This window comes from Panthera leo, chromosome B2 (assembly GCF_018350215.1).
Source record: "Panthera leo isolate Ple1 chromosome B2, P.leo_Ple1_pat1.1, whole genome shotgun sequence".
NCBI classification, from domain to species: domain Eukaryota; kingdom Metazoa; phylum Chordata; class Mammalia; order Carnivora; family Felidae; genus Panthera; species Panthera leo.
The window spans coordinates 131,409,653-131,434,106 of record NC_056683.1 but is presented as its reverse complement, the minus strand read 5'-3'; the positions used below and the strand labels follow the sequence as shown (position 1 = coordinate 131,434,106).

Sequence of the window (24,454 nt, the reverse complement as noted above, 5' to 3'; positions counted from 1 at the left end):
TGCTCTGATTCCTTCACTAGCGCCCTGCCCTCTCTGACTTGGCTGTGGCCACACCAGCCTCCTTGCTATTGCCCAAACACCCTACACAGCTCACCGCACATGACCTTAGTTCTTGGGACTTGGCATATCACCTGACTGCGGAGGGCTTCTCTGATGTTCAGCATACAACAGCACTGGTATCAATGTCACTCTCTGTTCCCCTTCCCTGTGTGACACATGCATGTCTGTATGTACATCTGGCCCGTCTCTTCCATCTAAAAGGTAAGCCTGTGAAGGCTGGGACGCCGTTTTGCTCACTGCTGTATCTCTGTCTCCTACCGCAGTGCCCAGAAAAAATTATGCACTCAGTAAATATTTACTGAATTATCTTCAGTCCTGGAATTCTATAATTTAATTTCCAAGTGTGTTGATATAGAGTCCTTTTGACGAAGGGTTTGTGTTTGTGGGCCAGCTAATACTAGATGTGTGTGTCCTTTGTGGCTCGAGAGCAGGGAAGCCCAGCTCCCTGTGACCTCATTGACGTTCTGTTCTATCCAGATTAAGTGTAAACTTTCAAGTCTGAAGATTAAGTACCCTGTCTCTTCATTGTGACTAGTTTTCCATATTTGCTAAACTGTTAAACAGAGAGCCGGAAATAGACAGTTACAAGGCCTCCGGGAGGTAAGACAAGGACTCAGCATTCGGTGGTTTGTGGCTCTGTGTCAAATTAATCACCTCAAAGTTAGCATGTGGATAAACTATGAAGTCAGGTGAACTATGTACAGAGAAAATAACTACATGTACGTTGATCCTTAGGTAGTGAACTTCGTAGGACACCATTTCAATCCAGCAGAAAGCTAGAGCAGTTGAGGAATTGTGGGGTTTTTTTAATATAATTTATTGTCGAATTGGCTTATATACAATCCCCACCGCTCATCCCAACAAGTGCCCTCCTCAATGCCCATCACCCACTTTCTGCTCTCCCCCACCCCCCATTCACCTTCAGTTGGTTCTCTGTGTTTAAGAGTCTCTTATGGTTTGCCTCCCTCCCTCTCTGCTTGTAACTATTTTTCCCCCTCCCCTTCCCCCATGGTCTTCTGTTAAGTCTCTCAAGAGCCACATATGATAGTGAACACATAGGATATCTGCCTTTCTCTGACTGGCTTATTTCACTTAGCATAATACCCTTCAGTCCCATCCACATTACTACAAATGGCATGATTGAGGAATCGTGGCTTAAAGGAGTCCATATACAGATCTTTTTCAGAAAAAAAAAAGATGAGTTGGCAGCCCTGAAAAAAAATAATGTAAATAAAAGACAAGGTATTATGCAATAAGAACAGTGAGCTCTTGTTTAGCTACCACTACCCGACTCACCCCCACCTCAGCTCCAGCCACAAAGAGCATTTTACCATTATGTGTCTTCTTTGATAGATCTGAACCTTTACACGTCCTTTCATATGCTTGATCTGCCCTTGCTCTGTCACCTTAACTGCAAATCTGTCTGTGTGATCCAGTTCCAATAATGCCTTCTTGGTCAACTCTTTTCTGAACCCTTTGATGGTTTTAGTTGCTTTTTCTTCCCTGTTGTTATATCCACTGTACCTATGTCTACTATAGAACCTGACTGCATTAACTAGCTTGTGACTTTACCTCATTTCTGTCGGCTCCTTGAGGATAAGAAATATCGTCATTATTGTTATACCTCCAGCACCTAACCTAATGTCTTCTCATAGTGTAATATCTTCTCATCGTTTTGTCTATTGAAATTAAGAGAACGGCCTTTAAGTATTATGATTTCTATAAAGCGTATTTTAAACTTCTAAAGATTCTAGAATCTCACATAATGCCAACTTGTTCATGTGAAACAGGGTACATCAGAGTAATGTCTTTTCCCATCTCAGATGCACAGACCAGTGTAATATAGCATTCTGTGTGTGTTAGTGCCTCCTTAAGCACCTTGTTTACAATAATACAATTCGTCTCTTTTCTCTGCTGAAGAGCTCAAAACATCGTGTTGGGATCAATTCATACATCCTCATAAGATTCTCCATCAAATAGGAAGGAAATGGTTATTTCCAGCTTGTTTTCCATCATATGTTGGGCTTACAGATGAGCGAACAAAGCTTACTCAGTTATTCACTAAGATGTAGCTAGAAAATAACCCGACTAGCTTATATTGTTTTTATTTCCCTCTTAGAACTTCATTCCTAGTTTTTGCACTTCTCTTGGTAATATGTAAGTATTGACAAAAAAAAAAATCTTAATTTCAGTATCCGGTGATCATTGATCATCCTTCGAACGTCTTCGAAATAATTTCTCTTTTCTTTTTCTTCTAATAACATGGTGTACTTCTTTTCCTTTTTTCCTTTTCTTAACAGTGATCAAATATGGCTATTATTAATTACTAGATTTTCAGCTCTTATGTATCTCTCAGCCTTACTGTTAGATGTTTATTGACTTTGTCCCTGAAAGGAAGAGCCTTAAGGACAAGGACTGAATTTTGTAAATCCCTGATCCCAGAAGACGCTTCATCATGGGAAGTGCTGCCTGTGGGTGAGACCCTCCTTGAATTCTTTTGAATCTTGATAATACAGAAATTGCAGGACATGAAAGGCAAACCATAGAAGGCTTATACTCTCCCTTTATTCCCCTTTAACCACAATGCTATATTCCACATAGCTAGTCCTCACCATGTTTGCCACCCCCACTGCAATTCTTCAGGATTCCTAGGCTTCTGGGACCTCAAGGGGGGTGGAGCTGCTTTGGAAAATGCAGCATTGTTTTGTCCCCGCTCTGTAGCTGAATCCCACAGGGAAACCCGTTAGGAGTTCCAGCAGAGAGAGGGTGTTCTCCTCACTTCTATTCACACTCCCCTGGATAGAGTCTGGTGTCCTTGATGGCAAGCAATTATAATTTCCTACTGCTTGATTTGAACTACAGAGAAACAAGCTTTTCTTTAATATTAAAAAAAAAAATTTCAACACCAGCAGGCATGATTTCTCAACAAAAGATCTTTACGTAGAGTTGCAGACATTTCTTTTTCTTCCCTCACTGCAGATGGGCAGGCTGGCTCCCAGAGGGGGCATGTGGGCAGTACCTGTTCCCCTCCTGTGTTCCTGTGAAAGGGACACCATTACATGGCCCATCAGGGGCTCAGGCCCCTCATAGGGTGTTTCCCACAGCATCTCCCTGATGTGCCACTTGTTAAATATTGATAGAATTAAGTTATTATTCTTTTCATGCCCTTGCTCTGTCTGCTTCTCAGCTTACCACAGTATACAGCTCAGGTGCTTAAGAGGTTTGTAGAATAAAATTGGGTTAGCCTCTTTTAAAGAGCTGCTGAAATTAATTCTAGAATTTACATTTGCTCCATCTGATTTCTTTCTCTCTCTTCTCCCTCCCTCCCTCCGTCCTTCCTTCCTCCTTTCCTTCCTTCTTTCTTTTCTTCCTTCTCTCTCTCTCCCTCCCTCCTTTCTTTCTCTTTCTTTCTTTCTTTCTTTCTTTCTTTCTTTCTTTCTCTCTCTCTCTCTCTCTATTTTGGCACAATGGATCATAGAGTCTAACTTTTATTGTGATTTGTATTTCAGCCTAAGCAAAAAATAACCTATTCCTTCTCCTGCAGATCCACTAGAAGCCACTGTTGTGTCTCAGGGGCACTGAGAATCCTCCAGAAATCCACATCTCCTTACCAGAATATCTGGCGTTTTGATAAACTTTTAGCCTTTTAATTCTGTGCTTGTGTCCCACAGCAGGTATAATTGTTTGGAGCCAGGCTCCAAATCTTAAATAGTCTAGAGATTAAGTGAAACAAGACAACTCTTATCTCATGGGCCACAATTTTAGGGAGAGCTAGGTTCTTTTTAAATGGAAAAAAAATCACACTGGATTCACCATGAAATAGAATTTATATCATTACTTTAGACAAGTGCTCTAGATTATGTCAGAGTTAGCCCTTCTCTTGTTACCAGAATTCATGAGAAGATCATCTTGGACTATATAGAAAATAGTTTTTTTTTTTTCCCAAAATTAACTTTTAACAGAGTGCCTTCTCAACCTGTTTGTACCCCTAAGTCTACTGTTGAAATGAGATTGTAGAGGTGACTACATTTGGATGAGGCCATCAAAATCTGTCAGTTATTTATTGCTCCATGATGATCTCCGAAACTCTCACTTGATACTTGGAGAGAAGTATTCATCACTTCCTTACCAGTAGATCATTGATTTAAAAATCAATCTTCAGTGTTTGGGGAAATGTGGGTCTCTCCCTGTCTATAAATAGTAATAATAATAATAATAGTGTTGGATAGGTGATTCATGAGTATCATTTGAAGTTGAAGGCAGAGTTCCTACAATTATATCAAAATTATGTCTTAATACAATGTAAAAATGAATTAATAAATCCTTATTGAATGTTCTGAGATAGCTGCCACAATAATCACAGTAGGGTTTTGGTGAAAGCTTTAAAGCATAAAATAACAATTGATTTATGGGGTGGGATGGGAGGCACTTACTTTTCCATTTTGAAGTCTGAAGACAACCGCCCTCAAAGTCATTGTCGTTCACTTGGGTAGAAAAGAGTGCTTTTTTCCTGTACTTTTCTGAACTATAAAAATTAAATTGACTTTTTATGAAGACTATTTAACTTGCAAAATTATCTGAATCACATTAACTTCAAAAATCATCTGAGGGGTGCCTGGGTGGCTTGGTTGGTTGGGCGTCCGACTTTGGCTCAAGTCATGATCTCCCCGTCCGTGGGTTCGAGCCCCGCACGGGAGCCTGGAGCCTGCTTCGGATTTTGTGTCTCCTTCTCTCTCTGTCCCTCTCCCATTTGCACTCTGTCTCTCTCTCTCTCAAAAATAAACATTAAAAAAATTGTCTGAATTGATAAAGTATCATCTGAATTAGTCCCTGTTGAAGAATTTAGGAATTGATACCAAAGCACCCTCAGGTTAAGGATCTAACATCTTATGCTAATTGCCAAAATAATCCCATCTATTTTAATTGATTTGAGGTATGCCTGAATAATGATGGTTCCTATTCTTTATTTAGAGTTTAACTTGGAATTACACAAAAGGTACAAAACTAGAGTTTTTCAGCTGTCCCAATGTGATGAAAAGGCAAGGGCTTTGTTTCATGGCTCTGTGCTAAGAAGAATCCAGGCTGGGGTATGATTAGATTGTTCCTCTTTCTCCAAAAGAGTGAAACTAGGTCCCAGGGTAAGCTTTTGTGTATGTATATTTATGGCACTGACATTATCAAGTTGTTCAAATTAGAACTAAACCTTTTGCAATTAATATGTGTTTCTGATTTACAAGAATAAATTGTGGTTTAATCAATAAGGTCGTGTACATCTCCCCTGGATATCATGTTTTTGTTTTAAGAATCATTTCACATTGCTCTTTCTTGAACTACCCAAGGGCAACTCTCAGAGGATGTCTTCAATATCTTTGAGTGTTTCTGAAACTCATTTGTTTTATCCGTGGGAGCAGACAGAACAAGACAACTGGACGGGACCTGAGTGTCTTGTATCTCAGGTCTTGGCAGTCATTTTGAATCTTTCTCCCTCACTGATACTTCTTTTCCAAATCTCAGCTGCAAGCATTCTCCTCCCTCTCCTATGGCTGTGTTGAGTATTATTCATTATTTGTCTCGGGAGTCATACTATTTTTAGTAGCTCAGTCAGGGGTTTAGGGATACAGTTTGAACAAATGCAACAATTCAAATAAATAAAACTCTAAGTATCTCAGGCTTCCTGGTTCTGACACTGCAGGAGAGTGTCAGGTGAGAGGAAAGCAATTCAATCTCACCATCATTTGTGACATATGGCTTATCTTCTGCCAAACAGGGCCCGCAATGTATGTCTTCCCAAGAGTGTTCTGGCACAGAACCCTCATCTCCTTTTTTTTATGGGAAGTTGACCACTCCTCACACACTGTACCCTTAGAAAAGAAAATTCTTCAGTACAGGGGTTTTCTCCCACAACTGTCTTCCAGATACTCTGGCCGGTGGCAGGAGCCATAGATTTGCTTTCTAAGCATCAGTTTGTCAGAAGGAGTAACATAGAGCCAGCAGAATCTTGTTTTTCTTTTAAAATAGAACCATTTTCTCTGGCAACCTATTATAATCTATTCCAGGGATGCCCTCTCAAATCTTCTATCTAAGAAAAAGGATAGGAGCACCCGAGTGGCTCAATCAGTTAAGCATCCAACTCTTGATTTCCTGGTCATGATTCCCTGGTTCGTGAGATCAATTCCACATAGGATTCTCTCTCTCCTCTCTCTCTCTGCCCCTTCCTTGCTCATGCACACTCACTCTCTCTCTCTCTCTCTCAAAATAAGTAAATAAGCATTTTATAAGAAAAAGAAAAGGGAAAGGGAAAGCATTTTATAAGAAAAAGCTTATAAGCATTTTATAAGAAAAAGCAAAGGGAAAGCATTTTATAAGAAACAGAAAAGAAAAAGAAAAGGGCTTACTAGTGGGGCAGAGGCAATATGAGAGTGACAGAGAGGGCAGGGGCAAGGAGACTGATGTTGAGTCCCTTAGGGAAGATAAACACATGCTCTGTAGCCAGAACACAGAGCCTCCCCTACAATCTGACACATGTTGGCTGTTGCGTTTGCTGGGGAAAAGACTGTTATGAAGCAAGTGTTTATGGCTCTCCTACAATTTATGTGTTAAAACCTAACCCCAATGTGATGAGTTGGGAGGCAGGGCCTTTGGGGGCTGATTAGTGCCCTTCTGAAAGAGGCCCCGGGGAGCTCTCTTACCTATTTCCACCAGGTGAGGACACTTCAGAGAAGTTACTTGTTTATGAACCAGGAAGTGGGCTCTCACCAGATGCCCAATCTGCCGACACCTTGATCTTGGACTTCCCAGCCCGCAGAAGTGTGAGAAGTAAATTTCTTTTGTTTATAAGCCACCCAGTCTGTGGCACTTTGTGATAGCAAATGTTTAGACTAAGATAGAAATGACTTCATATGGTGCAGAATCTCATTATTACTCCCAGAGCTAAGCTCCTATATAGTTTGATACTAGCATGACGGTGGGTGAAATCCCCCTCTCCTTTTGCCTTCTCCCTCTCTGTGTAAGTAGACCCACCCACCCATCTACACCCATGCTCACACTCTATACCAGGGCTTTCTATTCAGAAACTGTTGTCTTTAATAACAAACCCTTTGACTACCGGCAAGGTGCAACCAAATTTCTTCAGCAGTTTCCCCTGTTTATGTGATGAATACATGCTTCCTTTAGGGAATCTTGCTGCGAGGAATCCTGTTTGTTTTCCATCCATTTAATTATGCCCGAAGTTTCTAGTCATGGTTTGGTAGTGTGGCCACGTGAAAATCTTAATGAGGAATGAGATTCTTCCTCCTCCCAACCCATTCATATTGCTAAGGCAATAAAAATGATAGATGATGGGGCACCTAGGTGTCTCAGTCAGTTGAGGGTCCGATTCCTGATTTCAGCTCAGGTCATGATCTCACAGTTGGTGGGATCGAGCCCCATGTCGGGCTCCTCAGTGACAGCACTGGAGGCTGTTTTCTCTCTCTCTCTCTCTCTCTGCCCTTCCTCCTCTCTCTCTCTCAAAATAAATTATTTTTTTTAAAAAGGAAATAGACTATTATACAACCTCAAGTCAGATTTAAATAAAGAATATGTCAATATGCCATCTTAGCAACTGGCATGGGTTCTAAATAAAAGGCAGGAAAGTGTTAAGTTTCTCATTCTACTTCAAAGTTTTCTGGTTCAAAATAATAATTTAGTAATAAAAAATCTTAGTTTTTCCAGTGGCTATAAATGATCAAATATAGCTGTTGAGTTTAATAAGCGAGCTGAAGGATAGTATGCAATTTTGAAGATATGTTGATAATTACTTCCCTTTTTAATAACCTAATTAAGGTGTATCTAGCACCTAGATGTGCACTTTACCATCTTTCTAGCATGATTTTTCTTCCAATTATTGCATTGAATCATTGGTTTCTCTTCCTTCTTTATTTATTCCTCTATAGATCTCTTTGGGAAAAAAACAATGAATGGTATAATCGTTCGTCTTGCTTACTATTTCAATAGAAAATGGGAAAAAATGGGTTTCATAAAAAACAAATACTGGATACTCTCCTGACATGTTAAATGTTGAGGCCAATTGTACCTGAACACTGCATGTGGGCAAGTAATAAGACTGGAGCATTGTTCATTTTTTAAAACATAACACAAAAATTAGAGAAATGTTTTCAAAATTAAAATATCTCATATTGTGGGCATTTTGGGGTATGTGTACACACACATGCATTTTCAAAAGATCTAGGCAATATATGTTTAGTTAAGTCTCCTTTTCATGGAACAGTTAGCATGATATACATTGTTAGGGGATATAATGATCGCTTTGACCATTAATATTTTTTGTTCACCTATACTCTCCAGTAAAGTCTATTTCTTTGAAGCTATATTTAGCATTATGTTTTCATATCAATATTTGCCATTTTAAGTTAAATATGGATAAATTCTTAACAGATAAATATTTTTCAAGTGCTTCTTCTGTGCCAGGCACACTTCTTTAAAATTTTTTTTTTTTCAACGTTTTTTATTGATTTTTGGGACAGAGAGAGACAGAGCATGAACGGGGGAGGGGCAGAGAGAGAGGGAGACACAGAATCGGAAACAGGCTCCAGGCTCCGAGCCATCAGCCCAGAGCCTGACGCGGGGCTCGAACTCACGGACCGCGAGATCGTGACCTGGCTGAAGTCGGACGCTTAACCGACTGCGCCACCCAGGCGCCCCTAGGCACACTTCTTAAATGCAAAATGATTTAAGGAAATGGGAAGACCCAGCCTATGGCAGACAAGATTGATGCAGACCTCTCTGTATAACATTGTTCCCATATTTGAAAAACCGACTATGGATAAGAGATTCACCGTACACAGTATAGTTCCAAAGGCAATAATATTCATTTTTATTCAGAAGATATTTATAAGAACCTTCTACATGCCAGTCACTGTCAATGATGTTGAAGATACCAAAGTGAATAAGATATCTCTCTACTTTCAAGGAGCAAACTGTATTGAAACTCAAATAGGTCAAAGCTTCAGGGAAGACAATTTCAGTCTAATACAAAAATTCCCTAACAATTAGAACTACCCACAAATGTAACAGGGAATCTGGGAGCTCTCATCAGTTTAGCTGTGATCTTCCAAGGGGAGTATAGGAGAGGCAGAGTCCAGGGCAATAGACTTAGTAGCATAATGGTAGACATGAGTGAATGAAAAACATGTCATCAGGATGCATTCATTAGGTCATGGCCAGTAGTGGGAAAATAAGTGGGCACAGGAGCTATGTAAGGAAAAACCCAGAAGCTAAGTCAGTAATAAAGTTGGAGGTCAGCCAGAGGAAGAGCCTCAGCAGTTCAGGTAGTACATTTTGAAAGTTATTGGCAAATAATTTTGACCACCTCTGAAGCCTGTGGGAGATGCATTTTTGGTGTGGGGAAAAAAAGACCTGCAAAACCCCTGAAAAAGGAGCAGGCAAATGCCAAAATTCATGGGCTAGTCATATTTAACAAATAAAAATACCAGTCACCAAGTTACGTTTGAATTTCAGATAAACAACATGTATATTTTTAGTATAAGTATGTCCCATGCAATATTTAGGACATACTTACACCATAATTTTTTTCATTGTTTATCTGAAATTCATAGTTAACGGGGCAAACTGTATTTTATCTGGCAATCCCAAACAAGTTAGCATCAGTCAGGCTTGTGTAAAGGTGATCCATTCGTAGGACTGAGTTAGATTTATTCATTCAACAGGATTAATGGATACCTAACATTTGCCAGACACTCTGCTCAACATTGGGAGTACAAGAGTGACCAAGACAGATGTGACCTTGCTGTTCAATATATTACTGCCTAGTGGGAGAATAAGACCATTGTATGTAAGTGCTGTGGTGGAGGAAACACGGAGTATTATGCGAGCACATTGTAAGAATATCCAACTTATTCCAGAGGGGTCAAAACATCTTCCCTGAGCATCTGACTAAATCCGAATCCGAAGAATTTGTAGGAGTCAGTCAGAGGAAGGAGCAGGGTAAGTGCTACCGGTAGAGGAAATAACAAATGTATGAGATTGAACAGGAAGATGCGAATGGTTCACTGAGACTGGAGTTTGGAGTTACAAAAGATGAGTCTGAAGCAGGAACCAGATTACGAAGGGCCTTGGAAGCAGGACATTTGGATGCTATCCTAAAGGAAATGGGAATCTCCAGAAAGCTCAACAAGCCAAAGATAGATATGGAGGAGATCATGTGATCAAATTTGCATAAAAGATATAAGTAGGTCATCAGGGTAGTGACATAGAACATCCTTGAGTTCAGTGCCCTCTTACAAGACCAACTAACAACTATCATAGACAAGGCGCCATTGTGAAAATTCCAGAACCCAGGATGAGGCTGAAGCACCCTTCTCTGCACTGCGGGGACCAGGAGGGACCACATTAGATGGGTAAGAGGAATGGCTACACTCCAACCGGATAGTCCCTTTCCCCAGCTGGCACAAAGCTGCACTGAGAGGGCCCCTTGGGTCTGTGGATTCTCCAGTGGGAAAAAGAGAGTCTACAGTGGACATCCAGCTCCCCCAGCATAGAGGGACACTACATGGGAGGTCCACTGGAATCTTTTTCCAAAGGGATCACAGGAGCATCTATGGGACTTAACAATTAGAGATTAGATTGGGATGGAGATGTGAAGGTGGGCCTTACAACAATCACAAAGCTGAAATAGTATTACCATATGATCCAGCAATTTCACTTCTGTGTGTATATCTTAAGGAAATGAAATCACTCTTGAAAAGATACCCACACTCTTATGTTCACTGCAGCATTATTTGCAATAGCCAAGACATGGAAACAACGTAAGTGTCTACCGATGGACAAATGGATAAAGAAAATGTGGGAAATGTTATAAATATACGTATTATTCAATCATTAAAAAAGAAGAAACTCCTGCCATTTTCGACAACTTAGGTGCATCTGGAGGACATTATGCTAGGTGAAATGCCAGACAAAAAAAGACAAATATTATAGGATCCTAATTGTATATGGAATCTAAAACACTGAATTCACAGATATAGGGAACAGATTGTTGGTTGCCATAAGGGGTAGGTTGGCGGTGAGGGAGAATTGAGTGAAGGAGGTAAAAAAAGGTCCAACCTTCCAGTTACAAGATAAGTAAGTTCTGAGCATGTAGTGCACAGCATGATGACTATAGTTAGTACTACTGTATTGTATATTTGAAAGTTACTAAGAGGGTAGGCCTTAAAAGTTCTCACCACAAGAAAAAAATATATAACTGTGTAAGGTAACGGATGTGTTAACTATGGTTATTGTGATAATCATTTTGTACTATATACACATATCAAATCATACATCGTACACCTCAAACTTTTATAATGTTATGTTATTGATATCTCAATAAAATGGAAAAAAGGGGTAGATCTAAGCAGTGGGAGAACACAGAAGTGATACGTTCTGGAAATATTTAGGAAGGCAAGTGAACGGGACAAGTGTCTGGATGTATGTGTTAACAGACAATAAAGAATCAAATGTAGTTCTGTTTTTTTAGTTCTATTTTTAATTTTTCTCTTGGTGCCACTAGATGGTTGATAGTGTTGATTCCAGATGCTTTGAAGGGGAATATTAGTGGAAAATGATCTCATTTTGAATGAAAAACACACAGACTTTGAGGTCTTATAACAAGAGAAGTTTCATATGCGATTTTATGTATTTATTGTCCTGGAGCTCAGGAGGAAGTTGTATCCTTAAGGTACAGATTTGGTAACTAACAACATGGACATAGCAATTGAATTCAGAGGAAAAAATGCTCAAAGAAGTGGACAAAATGAGACAGGCTTTAGGGCAGAGCCCTGTGGGACACTAACAATTACAATGGAGACTAAATCAAGAGCCTTAAGAGTTAATCACTTGTGTGACAGTTAAATTTTTTTTTTTAATCTACCCCAGACCTCAGTTTTATCATCTTTAAACTGGAGAATAAAATATAGGATCGTAACAGTGGCTAACACACGTAGGTAGTCAATAAATCTAGCATTATGGTCTGTGTGTAGCTCTTACCTTACGCCCACCTGCTTTATGTACCAAGTTCAGTTTATTTTACAGTGGTTCTGAACATTTTGTTTTGATTGAGCCCTTGTGAAAATCTGATGCAAGTGTACTCTCTCCTTCCAGAAAAATGCAAATGAAGAATGCAAATCAAATATTTGCATGCAATGTCAAGGGGCTCATGGACCCCCAGAATCCATCCATAAGTTCCATCTTGATAGCATTATCTGAAGGAGTGAGACATCCAGATTGCATATACACTATTATCACCTTGGTTCTGGGGCCCCAAGCTTAAATCTGTTCCAGTTTCGCAGGCTGCAGCAGAGCCCAGGAGTTCTTACATTTAAGACAGAAGTAGATATTCTTGTTCTCTGTGAACATGCACAGGATGAGAATAGGAAAACATTCTGGCATTTATTTTCCCATGGCCCGGTTTGGTAACCAGACAAAGGACATATTGCCTTTTGATCTTCCAGCACCATCTATGACATCAACCTCTCTGTGGTTTAGTACCAGTCCACTCTTCATTCATAAGTGAAAAATCTGTTGGCTTTTCTCTTCCTTACCTTTCTTTCCTTCCCCAGCTTTCTTTTATCCTTTTCTCTTTTATTCCAGAATTTTCTGGTTCTTTCCTTTCACTGAACACAATACGAAAGAGAAATGTAGTTTGGGTTTTCTGTTATCTTTACTGAATACATTTTATATTCCTATTTGGAATGTTAATATAAAGTTAATATTAATATTAATGTCCAGCATTATATCCCTCACTTTACCTCATTTTTCCCTCCAAAAAAGAAAGTGTGTTCAACATATAGGCAGACTTGGATTAACTTTTTCCCCAGTACTTATTAAGAAAAAGTTCTTATTTCAGTTTTATACCTAGATTTTCCCCTGAACACTCTCAAAATTTTCTATTGAATAATCTTTTTTAGAAACAGATGCTTATTCTGCAAACTATCTTGTGCTGTATGTATTTTTGCTTTGTTTTCTAATTTTTTTTAAATTGTATTTTATTTTATATTTTTGGTTTTGACACTCCAAATTGAAATGGGTTTGCTGGGGCTGATGCATTCTAGTGGTAGCCACAGTATTTTTCAAAGATAAATGTCCCTCAGTATTTCCTTCTTTCATGAGTCTATTTTGGAAGTCGGCGGCTGCTGTCTCATAGCTCTTTCCAGATTGTATTTTTCATCTATCAGTAAAACCAATATCTTTAAGACATATGGTAAGGAGTGACCTTGAGTTTTTTTTAATAGATGAAGTGCAATCTCCACTTATAAAATTATATTAACACGTCTGCATATTTTTAAGCCTGTTGACTTTGCTTCTTTCATCAGAAGTCATGTGCAGGGAACAATAAAGACTGTCATTTTAAACTGTGTGTATACAAATCACTGGTAGTGTGCATCAAACCATCTGCTCTGCCTAGGGCTTTTTTTTTCCCCCTTTTTCTTTTTCTATGCATGTCTTGTTCTATGCATAACCATGAAAAGGCTTTAAAATGGTAATGTTTCATGCTACCCATTTCCTGTGCTACAATTTTCATTACCTTGTCTCATGAGATTACTTACTTCTGATAAACTAGGTGCACAATTTCAACATTAGACTGGTTCTTTCCTTTCCACGTGTCACTTGTCATTTAAACCGGTAGGTCTTCGAATGTTACCTTCTGGATATCTTCAAATGCAATCTCTTCTGGAGCATAATTAGAATTTCAATAAATCTGATTGCTATCTGAAATCTATATGTATTAAATATTCAGAGCTTGATTATTTCAATCAGATGGGGGATTCTGCTTCATGAAAGGTCAAGAAACAGCAAAGTAATCATGGCAGTTTTGAATCTGAATGGAAGTAAGTACCTAGCTTCGTTGTATAGACTTTCCCCTGAGCCTTCTTCTTTCTCTCCTGTCCTTATCCTGATCATTGATCAGAATTAAACAATCTGTGGTGCAAAATTACCATCGCTAACTTTTACCTAGTAAGATCACATTAATTTTTTATGTGATATCAACATTCTTTGATAGTAAAAAGCAAGGTGTTTTTTCTCTCAAATTCTTGAATAGTGGTTCCATTTCCAAGTGAGTTATCTTCTGAAATTTCTTCTTCTGACATCCCAGAGGGAAAGAAATGTATCAGATACAACCCCACTTCCTGTACTGCTCAGCCAACTCATTTGTGTATGTTCAAATTAATCTCCAAGGGGGATTGGGTAGGGCTGCCATCTCAACATGAGGGCAGTCAAAAAGATCTACTCTTTTGTTACCAGCCTTGGAAGAAAATCCCACATCTGTCATCCAGTTATTAAAACAGAAACAGTAGTTTTATTTCGAATGATGAATATAAGAAAAGCTAGAAAAGAAGCCATGTTTGCAATATGAAACAGATGTATAAATGCCAGCCACCTTCAGAATTCATGGGCAAGATTTTCTAGAAGTTTCCAAAGTCAGTGAACCTTCCAATACCTATAATAAAGATATGGGAGGTCATTTGGAATGTTAATGGCAGGGGTTACTAGAGACTGTGGAATCTGATGTCTGCTGGTTCATGGCTTTTCCTTTCTTCAAATGCCCTAAGTTCTATTCCTTCCTCATTTCCTGCATCAGTCAAAGCCACTTGCCTAGGATAGACAGTGATATATTAACCCAGCTGTGCTAATATGTCATGAGTTAGAAGATTTAACCTAGCCTAGGTTTGTTTGCAGCATAGAAAAGGAGTTATTATAACCTAAAGAAAGTTCCAAGGGTATCCCTGAAATGAACTGTACTTTCCCTGTAAATCCACAGACTACTCACGTCAGGCATCTAATATAAAAGATGCCATCTAAAAGATTTTTAAGGGGTGCCTGGGTGGCTCAGTTGGTTAAATGTCTGACTTCGGATCAGGTCATGATCTCATGGTTCGTGGGCTGAAGCCTCAAGTTGGCTTTGAGCTGACAGCTCAGAGCCTGGAGCCTGCTTCGGAGGATTCTATGTCTCCCTCTCTCTGTGCCTCTCTGCCTCTCGCACTTCTTTCTCTCTCTCTCTCTCTCCCTCCCTCTCTCTCTCTCTCTCAAATAAATAAATATTTAAAAAAATTTAAAAATAAATAAAAGATTTTTAAAAATATGTATTTGTTTATGTATTTACTTATTTAGAGCGAGCATGAGCAGGAGAGGGGTGGAGAGAGAAAAAGGAGAGAGAGAATCCCAAACCTGAGTCAAAATCGAGAATCAGATGCTTAACCAATTGATTGAGCCACCCAGGCACCCCAATTTTTAATAAACAATAAAAAACAAGAAGGGTGATGTTTCTAAGTAGGGTATGTCTGCTGGTACTTTCTTTTGCTTCTGGAGACTGAAGAAAGTCGTTGGCATACAAACTGATGAGTCACAGACCTGCAGTTCCTGGAGATTGTAGCCCTGTACTTACTATGACTTTATTATTTTAAACTTCTTAGAAAAATCACTACCATTTTGTAGGATTACAAGGAGTCATTTCTGTTTTCTGACTACTCCATGTATAATGATGATGGAGAAAAGGAAACTAACATGTTAGGTATTTTATATGTATTTCCTCTGGTCCTTATAATAACCACATAAGATACATTATATGGTACCACATTTTATAGACAAAGTGAGCTTTGAGAAATAAAATAATTCTTTAGAGACGAAAACCGATACAAATCTCTGAGTTGCCATAGCCTCAGCTGATCTTGCTTGAAATGCTCAGAACAACAGAATCGGATTTTATCTTCTCATTGACTTATAACAGATCGTAGCTAGATGTGATGTTTTTGACACACTAGTCTATTCCCCTCGCTAGACAGATAAGACTGGAGGCGGTAGGTACACAGAAGAGGGTCAAGAGCCTGGTTTGTCTTATAGGTCAGATGTGATGTCCAGGAGCTCATTTGTCTCCATTTCTTTATAGGAGCCCAGGAACTCTGGGAACTACGAGAACCTAAAATTTCAGAGTCTCATTAAGAAATTTGAGATAATTTGGACTAATAAATTTTTGGTCTGCATTCACTCCCATGGAGCCAGACTACCTGGTTCATGTCCTGGTTCCATCATTTATTGTTGTGTGACTTTAGGCAAGTTACTTGATTTCTCTTTGCCCCAGTTTCTTTATCTGTGAAATGGGAATAATAATAATAATAATAACCTGGATAGGGTTCTTGTAAGGATTAAATAATATGAATGTACCAAGAACTGAAACATATGATAGAATTAGAAGACAAAGACATTAAAACAAATGACTACAAAAATATTCTATGTATTCAAAAAGTTGAGTAGAGACAAGATGACTAAATGATCATAAGTGTTCTGAGACAGAAAAAAGACATTGGGTAAAAACTAAGGCAATCAGAATTATGTACCAATATTTCTTCATCAGTTATAACAAATGTATCATATTAATGTACCATGTTAGTAATAAGGGAAACTGGGTATGAGGTACATGCAAACTTTATGTATGATCTCCCTTTTTTTATAAATCTAAAGCTGTTCTAAAAGTAAAGTTCATTTTTTATGAGATTTTTAATGAAAAACAAATCAACAAAAGATTCAAATTTCCTACCCTCCCCTTCCCCCTCCCCTTCCCCCTACACCCCCTCTTCCGAAGGACTAGGAAAAACAGGTTATATTTCTTTATGATGTTATGGGAGGGGCTGCTCCTCATGCTGCTGTCTCTACTGATCCCCTGAACCTGCTGTTAAGCCAGAGGCATTCAATCTTTCACCCTGCTTGCTTTCAGATCTCTTCCCTATAGCTAAAGGCTTTTGACTGAAGATTGCATGGCTCATTTCTATTTTTATTTTATTTATTTTTATTTATATTTGACTCAGTTACCATATAACATAGTATTGGTTTCAGGAATAGAACTTAGTGACTCATCATTTACATATAACACCCAGTGCCCATCCCCACAAGTGCCCTCCTGAATGCCCATCACCCATTTAGCCCATCCCCCTACCCACCTCCCCTCTAGCAACCCTCAGTTTGTTCTGTTTTTAAAAGTCTCTTATGGTTTTCCTGCCTCCCTCTGTGTTTTGTCTTATTTCTCCTTCCCTTCCCCTATGTTCATATTATGTTTCTTAAATTTCACATATGGGTGAAATCATATGATATTTGTCTTTCTCTGACTTATTTCACTTAGCCTAATACACTCTAGTTCCATCCATGTTGTTGCAAATGGCAAGACTTCATTCTTTTTGATCACTGAGTAATATTCCATTATACACACACACATACATGTATATACACACCTATATATACATATATATTGTACATATAGTATGTGTGTGTATATATATATCTTCTTTACCTATTCATCAGTCGGTAGACATTTGGGCTCTTTCCATAATTTGGCTATTGTCGATAGTGCTGCTATAAGTACTGGGGTGCACGTGCCCCTTAGAATCAACATTTTTGTGACCTTTGGATAAATAGTAGTGCAATTGCTGGGTCGCAGGGTAGTTCTATTTTTAACTTTTTGAAGAACCTCCATACAGTTTTCCAGAGTGGCTGCACCAGTTGGCATTCCCACCAACAGTGCGTACGTGTTCCCCTTTTTCCACATCCTTAGGTGTGGCTCACTTTTAAAAGAGGTCTAAACACAAAATGCTATCAATTCTGCTCTGCCATGGGTACCCCGTATAGCCACTCAGTGCTCCCAGAATATTGGACATACACGAGACATCAGGTCCCTTCCTTTGTTTTGGCTTTTTCTTTAGTCAATGTCCTCTTCTTTTTAAAATTCACACTGAATCCACCTGCTCTAACAGTAGCCCTGCTGAGATGCAGCTTCAGGCAGTGGGGAGAAACTAATCCATGAGCATCCAAGCCCTGTCTTACCCCTTCCAAAGTCCCCTCTTTCCCAATACAATCTGAGTGTGAATTCCATTACATTTTATTTTTTGTATTTTTTTCTACTTATGAATTATGGTAAAATTCTATGGTGGTAATGAAACTATTTCCTCCTATTATGTAAGGGAAACTATTAAAAGCTCCAAAATCCTTTGTGAATTCTGGTTTTTAAAGACTATTATAGTAAGGATTCAAATGAACTAGGGTAAACAATGGACACTTGATTTTATTTCTTTTTATTTTTATTTAAAAATTTTTTCTTGGAGTCTAACTGACACTTACATTGGTTTCAGGTGCACAAGATCGTGACTCAACTTCTCTCTACATTATGCTAAGTTCACCACAAATGTAGCTGCCATCTGTCACCATACAACAGTATTAAATACCATTGACTGTATTCTTTATGCTGTGCCTTTATTACCACAGTTTGTTCATTCCATAACTAGAAGCCTGGATCTCCAATCCCTTTCACCCATTTTGCTCACCCCCACCCCCTCCCCTCTGGCAACCATCAGTTTGTTTTCTGTATTTACAGGAATGAACGCTTGGCTTTAGACTGTCCCTACGCTATTCATCCCTGAAAAGTTCAAGTTGCATAATTTAGGCTTAATGATTAAGGTACTTCTGGAAAAGGGAAGAAAAAAAACACTTTGTTATTGCCTCCCTCCCACCCTGCCAGAACACACTTGGATGAAATCCTAAAATGTTTTCTGTATCACAACTGCTAAAAGGAAATGCTATTGTATTACTAAAGGTTCTATCTGAAACTTAAGAATCTAATACTTTGGAAAATTAAATCATGCACACTCTATTGGAAAATGTTATAAATGCTTGCAATTTTATTAAATGTATTTGTGTGATAATGAAGCAGTCAATGGTTCATTTAAATAAAGCCGTATTTGGGAGAGTCTGGGTGGCTCAGTCGGTTAAGTGCCCTGACTCTTGATTTTGGCTCAGGTCAGTATCTCATGCTTTGTGAGATTGAATCCCCATGTGTGGCTCTGCCTTAACAGCACAGCCTGCTTGGGATTCTCTCTCTCTGTCTCTGCCCCTCCGCTGCTCATGCTCTCTCTTTCCCCTTCTCTCAGAAATAAATAGACATTTTAAAAAGCCATGTTTTATATAAGACAATACTCAAATTCTCTTGTTAAAAAAGAATTGGAGGAAGTAGTCCCCTAGATGCTCCCCATAGACTTTGGTTTTATACATTCACGGTTTGTTGCCTCAACAATATTGATGATGGCAGAAATGATTTTCACCTATTTGTAGAATCAACCCAAACAGATGAATTCTACTCCTGGCAAATTTGCCTTTTCAGGATCAGTCTATTTGTCTTATCATCATCTAAGAAATCATATCGATTAAGCATTTAAATGGTGTGCTGCTACCATACTTCTGAGATGATTGTGTATTTATTTATTTTATTTTATTTTTAAAAATTTTTTAATGTTTTTATTTATTTTTGAGAGAGAGAGGGAGAGAGAGAGAGAGAGAGAGAGAGAGAGAGAGAGAGAGAGACTGAGCACGAGCAGGAGAGGGGCAGAGAGAGAGGGAGACACAGAACCTGAAGCAGGCTCCAGGCTCTGAGCTGTCAGCACAGAGCCCGATGTGGGGCCTGAACTCGTGAAGCAGGAGATCATGACCTGAGCTGAAGTTGGATGCTTAACCACCTGAGCCTCCCGGGCGCCCCTGATTTTGTATTTTAAAACGTTTTTGGGGGGCACCTGGGTGGCTCAGTCAGCTGAGCGTCCACTTGGGCTCAGATCATGGTCTCACCCTTCATGGGTTGGAGCCCTGCCTCGGGCTCTGTGCTGACAGTTCAGAGCCCGTGGCCTGCTTCAGACTCTGTGTCTCCCTCTCTCTCTGCCCCTCCTCCACTCACACTCTGTCTCTCTCTCTCTCAAAAATAAAATAAACGATAAAAAAATTTAAAAAGGTTTTTTTTGTTTTTGTTTTTGTTCTTTTCAGAAGATGATATCTAGTCTGCATCTGTCTCCGGGGCACTAGCCTTTATTTTGGGATACCTAATTGTATGTGTTTACTTGACTGTCTCACCATAAATGTCACACACACCCCATTTCTTCACCAATAACTTCAGATTACTAGTTATTTTCAGCACATGTCATGGTCTTTGACGACAAGGTGACTTTCCCACATCGTTGTCTCTCTCTGAGTTCCCTTACTGGAATCCCACTTACTTATTGATAATGTACGTTCGCCTTCCTTTAAGATTTATTTCTGGTGAGCCTTCTTTATCTCCTCATTTTCTCATCCTACACATGTAATTACTCTTTGACATATCTCTCTCAAGGCAGGTGAGATCCTGGAAAATAGAAGCCCTGATGTATTTGTCTGTGAAAAAATTGCTATGCTAGATTGGCAAATGTGTGTCTGGGAACATGCATGTGGGTGTATGTGTGTCTTGAGAGGTCGATGTTTGGAAATGCTTGTTGGCTAGGACTGGCCAAAATGAGGAGGAATAAGAAGACAAAAGAGATTCATTTCTCTGTATAGCAGAGTAACACGTATTTGGGATTGTTCCCCTGGCTGTTAAAGAGAGGTTTGAGTGCTCAGTGTTTTGGGGAGAAAGAAAGAGAAAGACAACACAGCAGGAAATCAAGTCTTGGGAGAATGAGAGAGAGAGGTCACAATACTTTTCTGAACAGTGGTGTCTAATGCTTGTTATTAAATATTTTTCCGTGCAATGCCACTAGCAATTCTTCACTAAAATTTATGTTGATGGCGCCTTAGGAAAAGAGGAAAAGGCTAGATTGATTTGGAGTAAAGCTCTGCAAATGGAGGACAGGAGGAGAGATGAAGCGAAATGCTGAAGGGGATGACCAAAAGTACAGCAAGGAGGGTAAGAGGGATGTATGAAGTGCCCAAGGCGATGTGAAGAATCCTGAAAGTCTGGGGATTTTAAGAAGCGGGCTAAGAGTTCTTACAACGATTGAGATAGATTATCAAATAGTTTTATTGAACATGAAGGGAAAAGACCCCAGAATGTTGGAGGATTGGAGAAGATTCTAATCATACGAAGTTAAGCATCTTTAGCCTTAAAATTAGAAAATAATATATTAAATTCCATTTTTTATGATGCCAAAATAATGCTTTGCAAACTGAAATTTTTCTCTTCACTTAGGGAATAAGAGGCTATTTCTGTGTTTTGGAGGCTGACATCTCTAAAATAACTCACAGTCATAGAGAAGAACAGGTCTTACTCAAGTACACACTATATATAAGGTGTGAGGCTTTCCTGGTGCACATATTTGGGACATCTGAATCTCTAATGAGTATACTTACTAATTAGCACTACTGAGGGGGTCTGATGACCAGGAAGTCATTATTGGAGAATGAACATATCCACAGGATGACGAGAACTAAATAAAAGTCACTAAATATTTATCTTAAATATGTATGTGTGTTTATATATATGAATCGATATTCATTTATATGTATAGGAATCTATACTTGGATTGTATGTTTGAATATATTCAAATGGATGTGTATATGTGTGTGTGTGTGTTGCTTAAAAAGAATGTCAGATCCTTAAAAAAAGAAACACTCTAGTATAACATTAGTATTGATTTAGAACCTCCAAGAGACTTTACCAGGCATCACTAGAGTAAATACGTCTTCCAGATCCTTTTCAGTTTTTCTTCTTTTATAATCTTACATGTTTATGAGAGTTCCAATTTCTCAGTATCATCAGACATTTCCATTTTAGGCATTCTGGTAAGTGCGTAGTGATAGTTTTTTGTGGTTTCAACTTTCATTTCTGCGATGACTAATAAAGTTAGATACTTTTTTCTATGTTTAGCGGCCAAATGGATAGACACTTTTGGGCAATGTCTGCTGAAACTTTTTGCTATTTGTTTCTTTTCTGAATTGCATGCTTTTTGCAGTTGTTTAAATATGTTTAACAAAGACCCTTCCTTAGTTGTGTATTTTACCCCAAAAGTACTTTATCTGATTATATCAACAAGCTTTGATTTGGTTAGTGATTGCATGTCTTGATATTTTACTGTTCTTTTATTTTTAAGTTTTGGATGGCCTTATGTTTACACTGTCTTTAATCTAGTATGAAAGTCTTTGTCTTTTAATTATGACATTTAAAAAAATTTTTTTTTAATGTTTATTTTTGAGACAGAGAGAGATAGAGCATGAACGGGGGAGGGTCAGAGAGAGAGGGAGACACAGAATCTGAAACAGGCTCCAGGCTCTGAGCTGTCAGCACAGAGCCCGACACGGGGCTCGAACTCACGGGGCTCGAACTCACGGGGCTCGAACTCACGGACTGCGAGATCATGACCTGCTCTGAAGTCAGAGGCTTAACCTACTCAGCCTCCCAGGCGCCCTGCTTTAATTATGATATTTAAAGAAGTTATTTGTAATTAAAATACTGATACAGTTGAGATTAAATCCACTATCTCATTATTTATTTATTATGTATTCTATCTCTTATTTTTTCCTTTAACAGTTGCCTAATGATATACCTGGCTGTATTTTTCTTTGTTTTTATCCTACTTGGGGATTACTGACTTTCTTGGATTAATGGGCCCATGTCATTCATCAGATTTGGAAAAAAAGTTTTTCCTTTACTTTCTCAAATATTTGTTCTGCCTTGCTCTCTCTCTCTTCTCCTTATGTGACTTTAGTTATGCATGTGATTTTTATGTTTTCTGGGTTTTTTTTTTCTACTTTCTCTGTTTGCATATTTTCTATTAATTTGTTTTTGAGTTTACTAATCCTGTTTTTTGCTGTGCCCTTTGAATGTAAAACTATCCACTAGACTCTGAACTATAGAATATTTTTACTTCTAGAACACTCAATTTCTACACTCTAATTTTGTGCTAAAATTCTTCATCTTCTTTATTTCCCTCACATATTAATCATAGAAACTTTGGAATTCTTATCTGTTGATTCCAATACTATGATCATCCTCTGTGTCTGCTTTTACTTCCTTGTATCTCTTTACCCTCAGTTTTCTGGCAATGTCAATAATAATTATTATATGCTAAAGATTGTGGAAGATTTAGCGTAGAGTTTATGGATTGTGTTATACTCTTCTAAAGAGTATTAGGTTTTACTCCTCAGGCAGTTTAACTAGTGAGATAGGTCATCTTTTATGCCTCTGTTGATGCTTGATTTTAGGCTTTGTTAGAACACGTCTATTTTAATTACGCCTCTTTCTAGGATCTGAAATTTACTCTTTCTTGAGTCTCATTTAAAAGCCCATGGTGTTCTCCATGGTCTCTGTATTCTGGTTATGCTGAACACTTATATCTTCTCCACACCTACTGACATCTAAAGTCTTCACTCAGTTCCTCAGTTTCCCAGCGGCCTTTCTCTGCCATGCCTTCCAGAGTTTTAGCTTATATATGCTCAGGGGCCTGAGATGAATTTCAGTTTAGGTTTTCTTGGGGCTACTTTTATGCAGTTTTGACCCATCCAATATTATGGGCCAGAAATCCCGGCTGTCTTGTCAGCCCCAAATTTCAACCTCCCTTTTCTGCCCACCTAGATCATCCCTTTCTATTGGGTCTTACATTGTACTTTGCAAATTTCCTCAAGTTGAAAGCCAGGAGAGATATGAGGTTCTTTTCATAGGCTTTCCTTCTATCAAATATCATAGCTTTTGGCTAATTGCTATCCAGAAGCCACCAATAAGTTTCATAAATTTTAATAATTTTATAATTTTTATATTTTTAATGTAATTTTATAGCTCTTATTTTTGCCCTAGCTTTTTAAATTGTTGACTATAGGAGTATAAGCCAATACCAGTTTCTCCATCATGGATGTATTTCTCTACTTTCTTACTTTCTTGATATCATTTTTTTCATTTCAGTTTTGCCTTATTTAGCTTATTAGTTAATTATTTCACCTTTTGGAGTTATCATCCTAGATATTATTACATGCTTCCTTAACTTATAGGGTATAATATTTAAAAAATACAAATACTAAATTCCAGGCAATATAAGAATCTTAGATTAATTCCATTATTTCTCTCCAAACTTGGTGTTATTATTTTGATGCCCTTTAATTCTACATATATTTTAAATACTTTATTATTTTATACTTCCAGTACTTATTGAGTCTCATTTCTCATCACTTTGTTGTGTATTTCTACTTTCCAACTGTAATAATTTTTCTTCTACTTGAAGAATTCCCTGTGTGTGTTTTTTCCTTTGTTTTCTTTTGGTTTAGCGTGAGGCTATTGGTAATGGTTCTCCCAAATTTTTCTTGCTTTTGCAAGTATCTTTGATGTGCCTTTATTTTGAAGGACCTTTTCGCTAAGCTGGCAGTTAATCCCTTTCTACATTTTAAAATTTGTGATTCATTGTCTAGTTGCCTCCATAATTTCTGTGGAAAAGTCAGGCTTTGGACCGAAAGTATTATATGATTTGTTGCCCTCTGCCTGCTTTCAGGGTTTTTGTTTTGTGCCTTTGGTTTTCATAAATTTTAATATAAATTTCCCAGTTTCCTAGGTACAGTTTTGTTTGATTTACACTTCTGG

At 38.4% G+C, this 24,454-nt stretch overlaps 1 long non-coding RNA gene across 1 annotated transcript in view; it reads left to right on the top strand.

The window, feature by feature from the left end:
• LOC122220470 overlaps positions 1-18,633 on the top strand; it is a 42,209-nt gene extending 23,576 nt beyond the window's left edge. The window contains exon 6 of the long non-coding RNA XR_006202867.1: positions 18,231-18,633. This is a non-coding gene — a long non-coding RNA (uncharacterized LOC122220470). The remainder of the gene's footprint in view (positions 1-18,230) is intronic.
• The last annotated feature ends 5,821 nt before the right edge of the window (positions 18,634-24,454 follow it).